Source organism: Embiotoca jacksoni, unplaced genomic scaffold (genome assembly GCF_022577435.1).
Source record: "Embiotoca jacksoni isolate LCO1_2020_lvr unplaced genomic scaffold, fEmbJac1.0.p SCAF_10, whole genome shotgun sequence".
Lineage (NCBI taxonomy): Eukaryota > Metazoa > Chordata > Actinopteri > Embiotocidae > Embiotoca > Embiotoca jacksoni.
The window spans coordinates 6,893,381-6,908,316 of NW_027185230.1; positions in this window are offsets into that span (position 1 = coordinate 6,893,381).

Genomic DNA, 14,936 nt, shown 5'->3' on the forward strand with positions numbered 1-14,936 from the left:
CAAAAAATTTAAATATTAAAGAATAACTTTTGACCTTTATGACTTCTAAGAAATATTTCCAGTTTCTCAGAAGCTTCTGATACCTCTCTTTTGGGATTTTAGCTTGTTCCTTATGGAAAAACTTCCAGCATCTTTTTTCTTTAAATCCTGCTAAAGATTTTCAATGGGATTCAAATGTTGGAGCTTAAACGGCCACTCAAGGACATTCAAGGCATCATTTCCTTCTTCACAAACAGTCGTGTATATCAAAGAATCCATGATGCGAAGCACACTGAAAAGTTTAGTATCTCTTGAAGCAGCAAAATATCTTTATAACGGGACCAACCCTCCTCCGTGGCTGACTGATGGGATGGAGTTTTTCTTGTCATATAGGCCATGGCAGCCATACTGATCCAGGGGTCCAAACAGTTCCAGTTTTGTCCCTTCACTTTCTAAAACAGACTCTATGAACTATATGGCCTTGTCTATTTTTTTTATATCATATATTCATATTGATTTTTTTTTTTTTTTGTTACGAATTGAGAGTGATGAATGAGGTTTACGGAATGAAGGGTATATTTACTGTTGTTTACTGTTTTTCTCCTCGCCTGTACTGACTTAATCATGTTCTCTTTGGCTATCTCTGGTAGCAATACATTTTGTATGTTACCTTACCTGCCCATTATATGCTTTCAGTTGGCATCAGGACCATAGATACGTTTAGAAGTCTCCTCCACCTCCTTGTCGGCTGAGGCCATTGTCAACAACAAATATGACCGTTGCAGATTACCAGGGACAGGTGTACCGGACCTCGGTCATCCTGTTAACAATAATAAAAAAAAAAACATGTGGTTAACAGTGTGGTACAGTCACAGTTTGGTTGAGTTCATTAGTCTGGGTTAAAATAAATATGTTTTACATAAGTTACATACATTAACTTGAGATAAATCAACTTCGACTTTTGTTTTCATTCAGGACACAAACATCACTGGGTGAAAGTCCTGTGTTTTACCCATCCAACCACCCCAACCTCCTCCCTACAGCCTTTCTCAGTTGTTATACTACGTCACTCGACTTCCTTCTTTCACATAGTAGGTGCAGTTTTCCCAGTCTTGAACATATTTACTGTATGAAAGTAGTGACAACGGATAACAACTATTTAAAGGACTGATAACATTCGAATTTAGCGGTTCACTGCTGTACAATAATCTCTTATCATACCTATGATGGTGCCACATGTATTTCCAGGAACTTCAAGTGTCTTGGAAATCTTTCTTTAAACCATTGCATGTTTTGATGTAATGAAAAGAGGACACCTGGATAGATGATATTTTCACCATATGTGCATCACAGGTAAAGCAATTCAGAGTCATTATAGATTTTTCTAAAGTATATTTGCTTTTTTGAAATATTTTGGTAGCCCTACATATAAGAAATTGGTTAAACAAAACAGTTACATTAAATAGTGGTTAAATCATGGCATGACTATATTACAAAAAAAAAAAAAAAAAAAAAAAAAAAAAAGTTCACTCAGGTCATGCAAATATAACAAATAAATAATCTAAATCATCAAATCTTTAAAGTGTAATTCCTTACATACTCAACAGACAGGGTTGAATCATTTTGATTTAAACTGTACATGCTTTTAATGAAGTCTTTGCATTTCTTAAAAACATACGTAAAAAAAAATCTTACAAATGATTTGCTTTTAAGCTTTCCGAGTTTGAGTAAAAATTCTGTGATTTGCTGCAATGGAAGTGTAAGGCATCGTATTCATACTTAAAATAAAAAAAGCAATATCAAATTCCACTTCTAGAACAAAGCTCATTTTTAATGTCAAGCAGTGATTGAAAACACCTTTCAGAGATATAGCTATAGAAAAAAGGAGCTGCTTGGCAGGCATTTGCAGTTTGCAGGATTGAGGTTTATTGACAACCAGCAGCAGCAGAACAAACCAGGATTGGAAGGTTGTGTAATTCTGCACGTAAATCCTGCTTTTTCCCACTGGACTAGTCACCTCAGGCCAATCGCACTGATTACCACTTTTTCGGCTTTTCTGTCATTTATCTTTGTTTTTCTCTGTTTCATGTATCCGTCTGTCCTGTAATACGTTTTGCCCTTGAACTTGTTTCTTTTGGTAATGAGCTGTGGAGGAGTTGGTAAAGAAAAACACGATGCATTATTGATTCCAGCTACACAACTCTGAAGCTGTTAATGACCGGGAAGGTCCACGAGACATAATAGTTGTACATCATATGTCTCAAAAGACCATTGAGGTCTTTTTTAAGACTAAAACTGTCAGATGGGAGTTTATGATTGAACATTATATCAAAGCACCAGTGCAACATAAAAGCATTATCTAAAAGCTTGGCAGACATCTTTTTCTGGACAGATTCCAACAAAGATAGAAACATGTACATGGTATAGGTCTGTTTCCAAAGTGGGATTATATCCAAAATAAAGTGCTAATCTTGAATATGGTGTTGACAACAGTATATGTTTTCATGCCGAACATTCAGGTCTTTTCACCTAAATATTTGGAATAAAATAATTTCTTCAACTGGAAACATCTTTAGCAAACCGGGACAGTTTAAGTAAATTATTCATAACATTCAATTTAGGGAAAGATTACTGAAAAAGTAACATCTCTGTGAATTAGATAAATCATATTCTGCAGGTATGAGCCCATTCCCCTGTTCTGTTGACTGTGACGATTATTGATATAGTCTGAGCAGCAAGCAGTCACCATCGATAGCTAAACAAAGTAAGATCTTCTCAATACACCAAGCTGGAAAGGAAAAAGGCAAACAAATAAGCGTGTTGGAGAAATTGGTGATGCCACAGGTCAAATGCCAGGGCCGTAGGTAATAGCAGAGTGTCGGCCTGTTTCTGATTGGTTAAAATTAACCCGAGGTCTACACCCAGTAGGACGGAAAGACTGAGAACAATTCTGTGTAGAGCAAATTCACGGCATGAATATATGGGTCTGGACATTCCAGGCTAACTGCTGATATCGGTCGCTACTAACTTTCAAGAGCTACAACAGTGACAAACAGTCATTGTAACTGAAATGTATTTATGCATGTATTTTGTCTACATCATTTATTTTTTCTAAGCCATGATTGACTTAAAAATACTTATTCACACAGGATTTGATGAAAGAAGTTACAGTGGAACTACAACAATTTAAGCATTTACTGTGTCCACACTGTAAGTCTGTTTATTGCATGACTAAATTATTTTTGTTAAGTATATGTAAATATTTACACTTTCCTTTTTACATATTGAATGAATACGACAACTTTTAACTCCAAAAATTCAAAAGTACCTTTAAAAGTTTTTAATGAGTTCTTCACAAGTCACTGCATCAGGACTCACGGAGTCATAATGACTCAAGTGTTTGAGTGGTGAACTACAAGAGATGAAAAACAATCAAGTTACTAAATGCAATCCAACTCTATTTATTTGTGGATTAGACGAGTAAATGCACTTGCATAAACCTCTCACATTCTTTTTGGTGGAACATAATTTTAGAGCCCAAGCAGAGTTAGGGAACTGATTAAGAAACCCTCAGGTGCTGGTGTCACTGATGCCAATCGACCTGTTCCAGTCACTTCTGCCTCTGTGGGAATCAGAAATTATAGACACCCAGCAGGCTACATCTGGCGAAAAGGCCGGGACATAGCTGTTGCTGCTGCTGCTGTTCACTGTGTTGCAGTAATTTATTTCCCTGTCATGATGCCATGCGGTCAGAGTGAACAGGTCAAAAATCCAGAAAATTAAACTTCAGACCTGCAGGTGCCTTATTCCTTTTATTGCCAAATTCTGCATAAAAAAAACAACTCACCCTGGGTTTTTTAAAGGACACGGCACAGCTTCCAATTCAGACTGGAAACAATTGAAAATAGCCTCAGCAGGCACTGAACCCAATGACCAGTAAGGTTGTCCCACCATTAAAATCAATAGGAGCAGCATTCAGGTGTAATGGATTGTCTCTGGCCCTCACATAGCTCTGCAACTGATTTACTGTTACCAGGTGCACCATGGTAACAGAGCCAAGGGTTTGTGTTGTAAAATAAAGGGGAGGAAGGTAAAGCATCCAAAGCCATGCATATTTTTATTTGCCTTTTTGATCAAAGGGACTGAAAGGACACCAGTGTTATTTTTTACTCTTTCTTTCTGGCTGGCTAAAGGCTAAAACATCAAATAAAGCATTGCATGCCATCAGCTGCTACAGAAAGATCTGGGTTGTGGAACGTAGATTAATTTTCTCCAGCTAATTAGACTGATTTTATTGGGTTTGTGAAACTGCCCAAGTTTTGATACAGATAAAATCAAAGTACCACGAACAATGTGGATGACTGAAAGCTCTACAAATTCCACCAGTGTGTCACTGGTAACTAACATAACAAAGTCCTGCTACAGCAACTGCATGTTGATGTATCATTAAGTGGCTTCATATTGATTTTTAGGGAATGAGCATAATACTGCTGTGAGGACAGGATATTAAGACTTCAACTTTGTTGCTAGCAACTTTGGTAAATGATTGTCAAACTGTCAGTTGGGGGGCACTAGTGAGCAAGATATGGAGTAAGACGCAAATTTCAGAGCTCCTGCAGACCTGACAATATTATCATCAAAAAACAGCTACTATTACATAAATACCAGCCTCAAAATTCATCAAGGACAACAACACAAAGAGGCCAAAAGCTGAATTATGCAAGCTGTATCCTTTTGAATGGCAGAAAAGCTAAACAAAAATACAAATATAAATCCGGCAGTAGCTCATCGCGGCATACCACGAGAACCACGAGGCAGAGCCCACCAGGTGATCTGGACCAACCCTCCCCCACCCGAAGTGAAAGCTCATTTATGGCCTCTGAAACAATGAAAGCGGACATCTTATCTTCCCTAAGGGGAGAGATTTCCAAAATTATAAGAGAGGAACTTAAAAGTGCGCTAGCGAAATATTTCAATGTCCCCATGTCCAAAATACAAGCGGTGCGGTCCGAAATTGCTGATAACACAGCCGCCATCCGAACAGAAGTTGACCACATGAAAGCCGACATACAAGACATGAAGGGCAGCTTATCAACATGGTCCGCACAACAAGCTACAGTAACCAGCCTTTAAAGACAGGTGACAACTTTAACAGACCGATGCGAGGACAGGGAGGGGAGAATGAGGCGGTGTAATATCCAAATAGCCAGCATTCAAGAACAACCGGACTCCAGCTCCCCCAAAACAGTTGCCAAAGTTATCAAAGAAGTCCTGCAGATGGACCGTGACATAAAGATCGACCGATCGCACAGCACACCCGCCACCAGGAAACCACAAGTGATCATCGCTAAAGTACACAATGACGGAGACGCTGTAGAGATCCTGAGGAGAGCCCTGGACAGAGCCCCACTGGTCTACAACAGCAACCGGATCGCTATCTTCCCTGATGTTCCCTGCGCTCACAGACATACGGAAGGCCCTACGAGGAAGGAAAGGAGTCCGCTACGGTCTACTGTATACAGCCAGACTCCAGATTTCACACAACAACCAAGACGAGGAGTTTCTGGATCTCAGCAAAGCCATGGAGTATGTTCAGAAGAAAGTTATCCCATCTACTGAGGCTGCTGACTAAATGTATCCCTACCAGCAGTGTTAATCACAGTAAGAAACTGCCCAGTAAGTTTTGCATTTTGACATATTGGCACATCATTATTTCCTACTTTATTTTATATTTAAATATATATATATTTTTTTATATTACTCAAATCAACCTGAGACAGGAGAAGGAAAAATGTGCCTCATTGCTAATATTTTATAATATACCCGTCTCCCTTACAAGGCCACAAACACTTATAGCCTACATTGTGCCTGTTATTTATATTAATATTATTTGTATCATTCCACTATTTATCTGATGCAGAACATGAGAAGTTGAAAAGTATAAAGAATCGAGAAAGAAGGGAGTGTCCATACTTATACACAGACAAATTAATTTCACATAAACACTGGTACATAAAGACAGAGGGGAGATATAATTTAGTTAATGGATTACTTGATGGCATAGAAGTGTCCCTCAAATGTCTATGCACCTAACGAAGACCAGCTGGGCTTTATCAGGACATTGTTCAATAAGATTGTTCAAGATTTACAGCAATGTGAATTTTCATGGAGAGACACTCTTAATGGCCGCCAGGCCAGGGGCACGCATCGACAAAAAATAATTATTGAAACAACTTTTAATCCCTAACATGTGAACTGTGCAGAGAAAAAACTTCAAGTAGATCCGACAAAATCTCTAGGAGGAGTTTGTTAAAGTACAACATGTGCGAATGACCAAAAATGGCGACGAAATTCAAAATGGCGGACTTCCTGTTGAGTTGACGTAATGGTGCAATGTAACTTTTTTGTATGTCAAGGTGTGATACACGTGTCCACCGGATTTCGTGAATGTAGCTAAATTTTGCCACCAGGGCAACTCTTTAGGGGGCGCTGGCGAGCCATTTGGCCACGCCCACTCGCGACTCCACTAGAATATGACATTTTTCGCTGGGCTTTCGCACCTTTGGTGCTCGGGCCCTAATAAAAGATTTAGACGATAAACATAAACAATCGGTGTCAGCCAGTCTCCTAAACTACCTAAATGCAGCCCTTTAGAAATCAACAGCCTACTATCAGATAAAACTGAGGTTTGAAATTTAAGATTCACAAACCGAAGAGACTATGAACACGGTAACAAGGCAAGCAGATTATTAGCATTTAGATTAAGAAAACAGCAATCGTCTAATATAGTACAGAAAATAGAATCAAAAGAAACTTTTGTTACAAAACCAGATAAAATAGTAGAATCCTTTGCAGAGTTTTACAAATCCTTCTACAAAAATACGGATACCTGCTCTGATGATGCAAAACATACACAGTTCCTAAATTCTATAAAAATTAACTGAACTGACAGAATCAGCAGCTAAGGAATTAGATGAGACCATTGAGAAATGGGAGATCAAGCAGTTGATCTCAATGCTCAAAAATAGTAAAAGCCCAGGCCCAGATGGATATATTAATGAATTTTATAAAACCTTTAATGATATGTTATCACCACTGTTGCTAAAAGCACCACCACCATGCATTAAAATCTAAAACTCTGGCACCATCTTGGACAAATATAGTGGTAATTCATAGAGAAGGTAAAGACCCCACAGAGTGCCAGTCCTATAGACCAAAATCACTGCTGAATGAGGATCTTCGCATTCTAACAGCAATCTCAGCTAGAAGAGTCAATCATATAATCACTGAAATTATCCATCCTGATCAGACGGGATTCATCACTGGAAGATAGTATGGCGATAACTTACGATTCTTATTAAACATAATATCCCATCAAAAAGAAGATAAATCAGAAGCAATGATTATGTCCCTAGATGCTCAAAAGGCATTGGACCGGGTATCATGGCAATATTTATTCCAAACACTAAAACGGTTAAAATTTGGCCCTAACTTTTAAAATTGGATACAAACCTTATATTCATCACCACAGGCAGCTGTTAAAGCTAATGGTTATAGATCACAAAGATTCACATTGCAAAGTGGCTGGAGACAAGGCTGCTCTGTATCACCCCTGCTGTTCACAATTAGTATCGAACCCTTGGCCCAGCTCATCAGAGATGATAACAAAATAAAAGGAACTGTAATACATAAAGAAGAGCATAAAATATATCTAAATATGCCAATTATAGTAAAATAATTCAGTGCATTAGTAATGACGATGGTCTACGCTCCCTCTCTCCCTGCTCAGTCGTGTTGAAAGTATTTGCATGAATGTTCTGCCCAGACTTCTCTACTTATTTCAAATGCTACCTATAGAAATTCCAAAATACATTTTTGATAACCTGGATAACATAATTTCAAAATTTATTTGGCAAAAATTGCATCCTAGAATTAGATTTAAAACCTTACAGCTATCTAAGCCAAATGGAGGCCTTAAACTTCCAAACTTAAAATATTACTTCTGGGCTGCACAAATGAAACCTTTAACAGTGTGGATTCAGAATAGCACATCCACTCGTTGGCTTAATATTGAGAAAAACGTATGACCAGAGCCCTTACAAATGTTGCCTTTTTTAGATGCACCTATAAAAGAACTGGCAGACTGGACTTAGATCACTCTTAAAATCTGGAACAAAAGCTTTTGGGCTTCCGAAGTTAATTTCATCATGAACAAAAATTAGATCTATGAAGACCTTCACACCTAACAATCTAGCTACTGGCTTTAGAAAACGGTCAGATATTGGACTGGTTTATCTGCACCAGCTATTTAATGAGGACAAACTCAAGACAATCGAGCAGCTGAAAAAAGATTTTGATCTCCCCAAAACAGATTTCTTCAGATAGCTACAAATGAAAACGTTCCTAACAACACACAAAGAGTGGGGAAAGCTTGTGAAATGTACTCCTTTAGAAAGGATTTTAATGGAAATACAGATGGGGAATGAAGATAAGAAAACAATAAGTAAATTATATAACATATTTCTATTGATGAATGTGCATAATTCCCTACAGATAAAGCGGAGATGGGAAGCGGAAATGAACAAGGTCATACCACAGAATACCTGGGAGGAGATGTGCACAGAGGCACACCTAGTTACAAATTGAAACACCTGGAGGGTAATTTAAATAGAAAATAATCACCAGACTCTTCAGAACACCAGAAATGAACACATTCCAACTTGTGTTGGTGGAACTATGGAACACGTGCTTCCAATCACACATATATTCTGGCTATGCCCTAAGTTAAATGTATACTGGAGAGAAGTCTTTGATGCCCTCAAAGAGATATTCCAACAGGTCATCCCACAAGACCCCCACAATAGCACTATTGGGAGCGATACCTGAGGGCCAAAAAATACCTTCGAAGCATACTACTCACAGCAGCATTGAAGTGTATAACCATCAAATGGTTAAAACTGGATCCCCCCCACATACAATATGTAACAACACATCCTCTTCAGAACATAGAGATTGAGGTCAGTCGGAAGTTACAATAATTTACGACGCAGCACACTTCAGATCTACAGATAAACTCAAAAAACGTCATAAAACTCACCAGGTTGAATAAAAAACATAAACTGCTCTTTCGGCTAGGGCTTGCCTCGGTCTCATGCTGTAAACCGGCTGACCTCTGACGTCAGCCCCACAAGCTGAAACTATCCAGACCTACACGTTGCATATGTAATGTTATTTAAAAATACTTATTTTAACCCAAACCATGATCTTCTCCTAATTCTAACTACGTTGTATTTGGTGCATAAACCTAAAGCAACTTATTGTTCACACCTAGGTGAGTAATGTAACACTGATGCGTTGTCCTCTGGTAGAGTAACGGATGTATCACTCACCTTGCTGTGACACCAAGTTGTAAATGGCACTGAACATATGGATCCATAAACAGGCAATTTTATCTCCTCTAAAACTAGGTATGTACCATCTTCCACCACTTCAAACGAGGCTGAAACGAGGACGACAAAAGGTACAGAAAATTGTTAATATGCCAAAAAGAGGAAATGAACTCGGATTGAGTGTAATTTCTCTGTCTCAACACTCTACATGGGTGCGACATGTTTGCCATGACTTTACACTATGTCAGTAACATCGGAGGAAATTACACATTAAATAATTGGCATTTAAATGAATGAATTTCAATGAGCTGATGATAACATTCAAAGAAGTTTCTTTGGTGGTTCAAAAAGTAACACCATTAACTCAAAATAAATTGGCTTTCTGTGAGTGACGTGTATTTCTACATAAATATTAAGGTATTTTATCAGTTTGCACTCCGTCAGTGTTTTTAGCATTTTTAAATTCATTCACATCTTGAAAAGCACCCGTAATTAAAAAGCTCGGCCCAAGTGCTTGGAAAGACAGAACTGCATTTAGATAAAGTGAACTCTAAGATAGTAAATGTTGATGCCGTTCATCATGCGGCAAAGCTTTTAAGCCCGTTAATGGCCACATATGATGGACTGACAGTCGACCTGTAGATTCACCTTTAGCTCGCTGCTGTAATCAGAATGTATCTGTGCAGACACAATCCACCCACAGAGTGAATGGATAAGATTTGGAAGAGTAGCTTCTTAATCTCAGCCTGTTAGAGTGGAAGCTGGAAAAGAGAATTTGTTGCTGCTTATAAAGCCTTCCAGTATGAATGTTATTAAGCAGGTCATCTACCTTGTTTTTTTTGTCATGTAAAAATCCACCCATTAAGTCCAGGGCATAGCAGGTACCCTTGGCAGTATGTTAAATGTCTGCTTATTATTAAGAAATAAAAAGAGACCTCTATTAATATGCTGAAGGCAAACCAACCTTCAGATATTCCCTACTATTTGCATTCATGCATGCGACAGCCACGTGTGCTGGGCTGTTTACTGGTCAATGAGTCGTCATTTGAGAGACAATAGTCTGGATTTACTAACCTTAAAACGGCACACAAAGGTCAGTTATACATGGACATTTCTTCCCTTCTACTGACAGGGTAAAAATAATTAAAGGTGCCGTGAAAGGAAGGCTGCAGAGGAGACGTTTTATTTATTTGTGATCTACTGACATTTCAATGACAGCAGTCTGACAGTGCAATATCCCTGGTATGTGAAGTTTAACAGGGACAAAAAAAGATGCGTGTAAGTAGAAAGAAAGCAACGGTGGGCCATGGTATAGAGAGCACCAACATTATAGAAGCTCAGCGATAGTGCCGTTCAAAGTTTTTAAGAGTTGCGTACTTAAACTTTTGTTTTTGCCTGAGAAATAATTAGGCAATTAGGATACACATAATGAGGGCAGGTTTTGGGATTGAGCTTGTACTGCAGTGCAGTTGGAATAATGTTCATCGTTTTCATAAAGTCCTTTGGTTGTGGAGCTTAAAAGCGTAGAACTGCTGTAGTGTTCGACATAATTATCACACAAAACAAAGGATACCAACAAAGTAATTAAAAGGGCAGCGCTGCCTACTGGAGTCCCATAATAAGCATCCATCTCCATTTGCTGCGATTAGAGCCACAGTGTAGGAAAGGTTTTCACCTCGTCATCACTGAAGCAACTTTGTTCAGGTCACATAAGCAGTTTAATTATCTTGCGAGGTAATTTAATACTGCTTTTCCAGAGTGATGACTTGCCAATAAACCTTTGCATCTATGTTGTGAACCTGGTCATTCTGAAACACAATGATCACTTACTAAATCCTCCCTTCATGAAGATTATAATGTTCAGTTGTTAATGCATTCTGAATGAGAGAGGTGTTGATTGATTTAAATGGTGATGTAATTTCTCGTGCAGTTTAACTGCACTGTTATATCAAAAGATGCTCCTAATATTTTTTCAACCCAGTTTATTTAAATGGAGAGGTACAAAATATTAGAATCGCCTAACAGTATAACCCAGTATATTTAAAAAAAAATATGTTGATCTCATCTTCAGAAAACAGTTGCAACTACAGATCTTTTTTAGTATGATGTTTAAAAAATATAATCAGCTCCCTCTGCTTTATATTGAGGGCCTTCTCATTTGCTACCTGCCGGTTTGTTGAGGTTGTGGTTGTGCTATGCATCTTCACTTATTTCCATTGTTGCAGAAAAAAGGTGAATATTTGTAACCTCTTCTTTTGCCAAACATAAAATCAACAGTTTAGCTGTTTGGGATGAGTAGAGGCACTCAAAGATGCTATTAGCTGGCTCTCTGGTTGCCAAATTCTTAGATCTCCCACTCATGTTGCAATGGCCTAACATGGGTGACGCTGCCAAATTAGCAACCGAGGTGTGTGACCGGACCAGACTGTGCCTGGCAATTCTGGCAGTGAAACCAAGCTGAACTTTTTTTGTTGTTCGTCCGTCTGAACACCACAGAGAGGTGACATTCCCCATTAATCAAATTTTACACAATGTAGTCACAAAGTGTAATGGAGAAAAAAAGAATCAGAAGAGGAAAACCATATTTACATGCAGAGAGGATTACAAATAAATTACTACCATTCACAGTGAGCTGCTGAAAAGCCATCGGGCATCCTTGTGTTATTGCTTAATCATCATGTTTTTCCTTCTGGCAAAAGATAAACTTTTAGATTTACAGTTCACTGACTTACAATATATCAGTCCTCTTTCATCTGACATTCAAGGTATTTAAATATAGCAAAGGAGAGTTTACACCGTATCAATGTCCTTGTGGAAGGTGTGGTGGTAATGAGGTATGTACCTGATGGGATTGTCTGTCATCCTGGGATAAATTTGCAACGGGGGTCACCGATTTTAAATGCACTCACTCTATTCTCTTTAACGTGCTTTGACTCGAAGTGGACACATCATGAATACTGTCAATTGTAATAAGTTGTGTCTCCCTGTCTAAATGTATCATGGCAGAACTGTAGAGTGGCGGAGACAGTGGCATTTTGATGTTTTTTTAGGTATTTTTTTAAACGGAAGAATATGCATAAGTTGATGAACATAAATTATATGTTAATTGCCTGACCACTCTTCAATTTGAGACCAACACTGCCATGGGTTCTAGATGGTACATTTGCTCTTGAAACAACATGGATGCTGGACGAGAAAATGACAACTGCATCGGTGTGAAACCAGCAAAGACACTTGCGCTGGGTGTAAGAAAAAGCCCATATTATTATTTTTTTAAACAAGTGTGACACTGGTAGCAATGAAAAACTGTCCTTATACCAAGAATGAGAGTGTGTAACTGTTAAACAGGACAATAATTGATAAAACATGTCATTTGTAAAGTGTACTCCGAGGCTGAATGTAACATTACAGTAAGTGAATGAGAACAGCAAAGTTAGACTCAGCATAACTGGCAAACAAGATTAAATGGGATGACATGCAGATGATGGTGGCACGGCTGTGCAGTGGTTAGCATTGTCGCCTCACAGCAAAAAGGTTCTGGGTTCGAATCTTTGGGCCTTTCTGTGCAGAGTTTGCATGTTCAAATTGCCTGCATGGGTTCTCTCCGGGTACTCCGGCTTCCTCCCACCATCCAAAAACATGCACCTCAGGTTAATTGGTGGTTCTACAAATTGCCCTTAGGTGTGAATGAGAGCATGAATGGTCTTTGTTTCCGTCTGTCTCTACTTGGCATATTGGCAACACTGGAAGCTTTGCGTGATCATTCTTGCTTTTAACTGATTGACTACAACTAAGAACAGCAAGCCACCTCTAAATCAGTCTCCCTTCACAGATGCGGCTCAATGTAAAGGTTCTTATAATGCCACGGACATCTCCCCATGCTTCCTGTTCCCCCACTTGCTGGAAATCATTTCTGCAATTGCAATAACCTATACTCCTCTTTTTTAATTTCTTCAAGTGCACCCACCGGACTCCCTCTTGCTCATGGCAAGTCTCTCGCTGATCATTCCACCCAGCCCAGAGCTTGAAAACCATCTAAATCAAGCGTGCTATATCAATACGGTTGTGTAAATCGGGGCAAAGGCAGCACTCTCATCAGTCACAGGCTTTACCCTTACAGGGTCAGTGCAACCTCAGAGATTAAAAAGCCAATACTTTAACCAAGGTATTTTACTGGTCTCAAATGATTTCCGGTAGTTACATTATTGAGCAAACGATTTCACTTAGCAGTATGTTCTTCAGGGGAATTCAATGGATTTTTCTCCTTTCTTGTTTAGTAGGAAAGGATTTTTTTATGTCATTAACTAAGATCACAATTCAAATTTAAAAAAAAACTAATAATCTTTGGGAACATTTACAGATAATTTTGCATTTAAATCAAATTTGTCTTTACTATTTTAAGTATATATATCAAGGCTGTTTCTGTGCGGCACACTAACACTCCAATTTTCACATCTCTGTCTGAGATGAACTTCTTGTCTTTGAGGTCAGATTAATTTTATTTTTTCTTTCTTTTTTTTTTAAGTACAGCGATCTTGGTTCATTATATCTAAATGCAGAGATTTTTTTCAGTCCAATTAGCTCTGTTGAACATTTTTCTATAATGAAGAATGTCCTTGCCATTCTGTGAATCATAGCTTCAAGATTGAATCGTTCTAATCACATAAAAAAGGCTCTTTGTCCAGTTTGGAATATTAAATTCACTCCAATGATACTCTATGTGTGCTGATGTTTCCAGCAGTGTAAACAACTGAATAAATGAAGTCATAATGCTGATACAGATTAAGTGTTTTTTTGTGTGTTTGTGTTGTCAGTGTCACAATTTCCTCATTTGCTTACCTTCCATTTACTTTTCATTAAAGAAGCATCAGGCCTGTGATTGGAACTCCATTTAGCAAAACAAGGCTCCTCTCAGGGGGAAGGAAATGGCATTAAGAAGGAAGTGTGCAAAACGCCTTTTAATGGTTTGTAATAAGGCTGGGAAGCCAGAAGCCTTGCAACATCTATTTCTGCCTAAACCCGTCTGCCCCCTGATCCATGACCAATCTGATCAGCGTGGCTTGCAGAAGAAATAATATGCAAAATGTAATAACCTGTTTAGGCGGCTCTTTGGTTCTCACAGTGGAAACATAGCAGCGCCTCCCAAAATGGCAGGGAAGGAGCAAACAGATAGAGCTTTAGATCTATTTAGCAGTGCCTTCGAGTCCTGAGGGGGATTTTATCTTGTATGACTCATAACAATGTGTATGAAAGGCTACAAGTCCTCTTAGCTTCTTTTTTTTTTTTTTAGTTTTTCTATCTTTACTCAGCATTTGTGTTCTGTCAACTCATTCTGCTGTGTTTAACATCAACTCATGCTCAGTGGTTGTCCCCTCTGTCTGTGGCCCAGTTTCTTCATTTCTCTCTTCCTCCACATAGAGAGAAAGAAAGGGTGAGGAAGTAGCGTATAAAAGAAAACACTCAATTTGCAAAGGTGCATATTTCTAAGCACATCATTTGTCAGGGAAATAATTCTTGCATTTTAAAGCCCATTCTGAAGCCACCTTCAAAGACTTGACTCTTTTTTGT